The following is a 5,342-nucleotide window of genomic DNA, read 5'->3' as shown; positions in this document are numbered from 1 at the left end:
TGATTGCATTTACTTTCTTTCTGAATTCAGAATGTTCTGGTCCTCACTTCTGCTTCAGCCAGGCTGAACCTCAGAAAAAGCTACACAGTAGAAGTTAGAAATAGAAAGGGGCGGGGGGAGAGACCTATGCATTTTTGTTCCTGTCCCAATCTACATAGACATCAGCATTACCCATCCACCCCCTCCTCAAAACACATCCTTGCCCTGGCCAGTGTGGCTTGGTTGGTTGAGTGTTGTCCCCTGCACCAAAAGGTTGCTGGTTCGATTCCGGGTTATGGGCTCTATCCCTGATAGGAGTCAGGAGACAGCCGATTGATGTTCTACCCTCACATCGATGTTTGTCTTTCTCTCTCCCTCTCCCTTCCTCTCTCTCTAAAGATCAATAAAAATATTTTAAAATAAAAATTCTTTTAAAGGCACCCTGCCTTTGCAACAGCATGGATGGACCTGGAGAACATATGCGAAGTGAAATAAGCCATTCCAAGAAAGATAAGTATCACGTGATCTCACTCATTTGTGGAATATAATGAACAACATAAACTGATGAGCAAAAATAGATCCAGAGACATAGAAGCATGGAACAGACTGTCAAACCTCGGAGGGAGGGTAAGGGAGGGAGGAGGGGGCGGGGTAAGAGATCAACCAAAGGACTTGTATGCATGCATATAAGCATAACCAATGGACACAGACAGTAGGGGGGTGAGGGCCTGTGCTGGGGGGCAGGAGTGGGTGGGGAGAGGTCAATGGGGGGAAAAATGAGACATATGTAATACTTTCAACAATAAAAAATTTTAAAAATAATAAAATAAAGAAAAGGCACCCTGCCTGCTATTATTACATTGTGAAGGGATTTGGGAAAGTATTAATGCATATTGTTTCTTTAGCAGGAACAGTGGCTACAGACAAGAAGGAAGAGGGGAGAGAAGCAGAGCTCTGCTAGGATTGCCTCCTACAAAGGGAATCTGCGGAGGGAGATGAGGCAGAATGAAGACCAGAGGAGGTGGACTAAGTCACAAAGATCACACAGGAGATTTGCAACAAGGCCAAGAACACAACCCCGAGAGCTGAGCCAGGGCATTCTCTGCCATCGTATCGCCAGAAGTTATTTTCATAGTAGACACTAAAAGAAAATACTCCAGAGCAACGAAACTGCCTGACCGCCGGTAGCCTTTTTAAGGATTTCTGCGCAGCACATTTCATTTCCTCCACGAGGCAGGACCACCTTCTTTGTTCAAATTTCACCCACAGAACCCTAATCCATGCTGCTAAAACCAGTCCTGCCTTCAAAGCGTCACTTGGCAAAGCTAAGGAACTTGGACACTGGCCAGTAACAAAGTGTTTCCAACCTGGAATTCTGGCGGAGGAGGCGCACAGGCTCTGCCCACTCCTCCCCTTCCCCGGCTAAGCTGGGGGGGCTGGTTTCTGTATGCAAGCCTTTGGTTGGGCCCTAGCCTGGTGCCCTCCGGCATCCTTAATGGCACAGACATGTCTCCTACCCTGCGCTGAACTCTTTATGGCCATGGATCTTAATCTCCCTTCTTCCAGAAATTGCACCCAAGGCTGCAAGAAATCCTAACTATACTGTATATTGCTTTATGTAGCCTTTTCCACTGACATCTGTAAAACTCAAATCCAAAGTTTAGTATCCATTTTTGGGACCATTAAGCATTTTCATCAGAGTATTTTTTATTTTACTTTGTGCTTTTAAAACAATAAAAGTCCTCTAAACTGGCGCTTGTGTGCAAGGAGAAGGGATTTGAATGGTGTCTCTTGTGATTACTCCACTTAATCAACAACCCCAAATGTAACCCCAGAGCCTCTTCTGCATTTCTCAGCCATGTGTTTGCAATCGGCAGTGGCTCTCTGAGCACGGCCAGCATATGTTTTTCAGCTTTTGAATTCAATTTCAGCAACCTTGAGAAGGCACACATAGCGGGGCAGGAATTTGAACGGTATTAGCTTTATTTGGATTCTGTAGAAGCCAGAGAGCCGTCCACCCGTCTGTCTGCTCCAGGGTGTCGAGCTGCATGTGCACACCAATTCCTCACTTAGTTCTGGGCCTCGGAGGGAACGAAATCGTCCACCCCCTGTTCCACTGAAGGCCTGTGGTGCGGGGTGTGTCTGCGGGGAGGAACAGCCTGGGCATTTGCATGTGATGGACACAATGAGTCCAGCAAGGGTTTTGCCGACGCTGGCTTTTAATTAATCAGTGCAGCTTGATAAATTACTCGGCCCTTGGGCTGTGTCTTTCACATCCTCAAACATCTGGAGGGAAACTGGAAGGGAAATGTTCTGCTCGTCCCAAAGAGCCAGATGTGTGCCATCACACGGAAGGAATGTCCAGATGCCGGACGTCTCCTGCATTCCTCCCCGCGAGGCTCTCCCGCAGGCTTTGAAAGTCAGATGAAGAGCTGCCAATTGAGGTTTACCCGGTGTGGTAGAGAGCACTTTCTGCCACTTCAAATTCCTTAGAAGAGGTGGGAATATAAGTAAATAAACAAACTCATTTTATTGTGAGACTAAGGCATCCTTTCTTTTCCAAATTATAGTTCTATTTTTAACGAGACCATTACGTAGGTGTATGTGTTTACCTTAGTCTATGAGTATGTGTGTGTTGGCTAGAGCAGGGATTTCAAAAAAAAGGTTACCAGTCATCGTTACCTGAAAAATGTTCTAGAAATATGGATCTATTGAACCAAAATCTCTACTTTCAGAATCCAGGAATCAGAATTTCTAAAATGCACCCAGCTGGTTCTGCCATCAGAGCACCAAGTAGCATTTGGGAACCAGGAAGCAGGGAACATATACTATTAATACTAGTACTAATACTAATCCTTACTACTGGTTAACTTAAATTGAACTGCCAGGCACTAGTCTAAGAATCTGGCAGACATCTGATTTAGCCTTTACAGGCACCATATCATGTAGGTACTACAGTATTTCCATTTTAGAATTGCAGAAATTGAAGTTCAATCGCAGAGCTGGTAAGTGGTAAAGCTGCTGGTCTAAAGAGTTGGTTCTCAATCAGTTGCAAGCTCCTGCAAGGCCCAGCCAATGTCATTTCCAGCACCCTTCCCCCAGCCCTAAAACTCTCCAGTTGATGAGAGCTAAATCAGGAGATTAATCTAGCCTCTGATCTAATCCAACATATTTGTTTTACGGATGAAGAAACTTTAACCCAGAGAATAAGTGACTCCTGGAAACGCCCAGATAAGAACTTAGATTTTCTGATTTTTATCAGAGCTCTTAAAAAAGCATCACGCCCTTTAGTAACTAAGCTCTCTCCATGATTTAAACATTAAAAATCCCCTCGCTCTGTAAAGAGAGCCAAAGTTAATGGTGCTCAATTAATTTTCTAAAAGTTCTAAAGGTTGAGGGATCTCTGGAACTTAAGGATTAAGGCTTACAGATTTCTGGTCTTCTAGAATCCCATAATGCATCTTTACAGGATCCTGAGTTTGTTTGCTTGTTTGGTTGGTTGGTTGGTTGGTTGTTTTGGGTCCAGATAAGAAATATTTCCAAATTCATCTTACAAGTCTGCTTTTACTATTCCAGCTCTATGAATGTATATTTAGGGGGTAAAAAGTGGGAGGAAAAAATGGTTATCTGTGGCATTTGGAGACACCAGACACATTTCAACAGTTTTCCCTGAGGCTCCCAACTCACACGTTGCTTATTGCTAAATTTGCAGTTAACACGGGCTGCTTGAGACGTAGACCTCAACAATCCGCCCACTATCATACCCTGGAAGCTTCATCTCTCCATCCCACACACAATATTTTATTGTTGACATTATTAAATAACTTTCCTCAAACTTAAGTAACAAAGACCAGTGCATGGGGCTCCTACTGTTTGATGAACTGTAGCCATGAATCTATTTGGATTCACAATTGCCTCTCGGCCTAAAATTGCATATTGAAGGTTTGAGTCACTGAGATACAAAGGTTACAGTTAAGATTTCCACTGAGATACGTGCCAGTGTCTGCCCTCAGGGAGCACAGGTGGAAAAGGCGTACACACATCAGTCCCCTCGCTCCTGCTGTGCTCCATTAAAATGGCCAGATTTTCTGTCCTTTCTTCAAGGATTTGGTGATGTTATCCTTCACTCCTGAGCTCAGGGGATCAAGGATTCTTATTTACTATAGAAATAAAACTTCACACAACTGTGGGAACAGCTAGAGAATAAGGATCTAAAAGAGGACATCACTCATAGGCCTCCGAAGGCACTGCACTGGTGGGTGAGTCAGCATTGGCCAGAATTGCTGGGAAACCAGGTAGTGTGCCCATCTGCCCAGGCGGAACAGCAGGGAGTAGCCCATGCAGAAGTCTCTGGAAGGCAGGCCTAGGTCGCCGCTGGCCAGTCAGGAAGATGAGCTTGGTGTGGAGTGGGCAGAGCAAAGGCAAGGTGGACCCCACCAGCGACTCTCTGACCAGCCCTCATTGAGGAACAGAGAGAACAGCCTGAAAACCACCCGTATCTCTGCTCTCACCACATCTAACCACAACCATCTTCAGGAGGTAATGGCTGCTGCTTCCTTTCCACCTTTCAAACATCACACGACTTCCTCCTTGTATGGGTCTAAGATTGCTGATTCCCACACAAGGATTCTGGGAAAGGTGAGTTCCAACTTAGCCAAGTTGACACAGTATGCAACCACCACAGTCCACCCCTTTTCAAGCAGACATCATATATACCTTTTCAAACCATTTTAAATTCCCAGATAAGACATTAGAAACACTATTTTTTCACCTAACATGATGGAACTAAGTCTCTCCCCACAGTAGTATACAAAGTCCCAAGTGTTAAGTATTTCCAACCTCCTCCTAGAATTATCAGCTAATTCTGAAATGTTGAATGTCAGGTAATTATGATATGATATAGTATATATAATATAATAGCTATATATTATATGTAATGCAACACAATAATTATATATCATATAATTATATAGTTATTGTTATATATTGACATAATTATTAATATAATTAACTAGATTAGTATGTAATATAATAATGTTTTCTACCACCTGGTGGGCCATAGAAAATGCCCGTGAGCACACTACGCTTATAAGACAGATCACTTGGCTTGCACAGCCAGTGGCCCTGGCTGCGCTCTGTTTGTACTCTCCTTCGTGGCAGCGAAATTCTCTCTCCCCAACCTGTGCCCTCCACACTTGATGATGTTTGTTTTCCTTCAAGTGCTTTGCTTGGGGTATTAATATTTTTGTGGTGAGAACATCTGCCTATTCCTGGAAAACTCTATGTAAAGCAAAGGAAGCTAATCAAATACCCGGAAAAAAAACACAAGGAAACCTTCCCGAGCATTTTCCCCAAGGCTACTA

General features: G+C 43.9%; 1 long non-coding RNA gene and 1 pseudogene across 1 annotated transcript in view; one reads left to right on the top strand and one right to left on the bottom strand.

Annotated features, from left to right (window-relative positions):
• LOC106726214 overlaps positions 1-3,785 on the bottom strand; it is a 6,920-nt gene extending 3,135 nt beyond the window's left edge. The window contains exons 1-2 of the long non-coding RNA XR_001362238.1: positions 3,775-3,785; positions 3,534-3,537 (exon numbers count right to left, since the gene is read on the bottom strand). This is a non-coding gene — a long non-coding RNA (uncharacterized LOC106726214). The remainder of the gene's footprint in view (positions 1-3,533; positions 3,538-3,774) is intronic.
• A 532-nt stretch (positions 3,786-4,317) lies between these two features.
• The window catches only part of LOC102258615, an 11,474-nt pseudogene continuing 10,449 nt past the window's right edge, over positions 4,318-5,342 (top strand).

This window comes from Myotis brandtii, unplaced genomic scaffold (genome assembly GCF_000412655.1).
Source record: "Myotis brandtii unplaced genomic scaffold, ASM41265v1 scaffold240, whole genome shotgun sequence".
In the NCBI taxonomy this organism is placed as follows: Eukaryota; Metazoa; Chordata; class Mammalia; order Chiroptera; family Vespertilionidae; genus Myotis; species Myotis brandtii.
The sequence above is the reverse complement of the archived record's forward strand: the minus strand, read 5'-3'. Positions and strand labels throughout refer to the sequence as shown.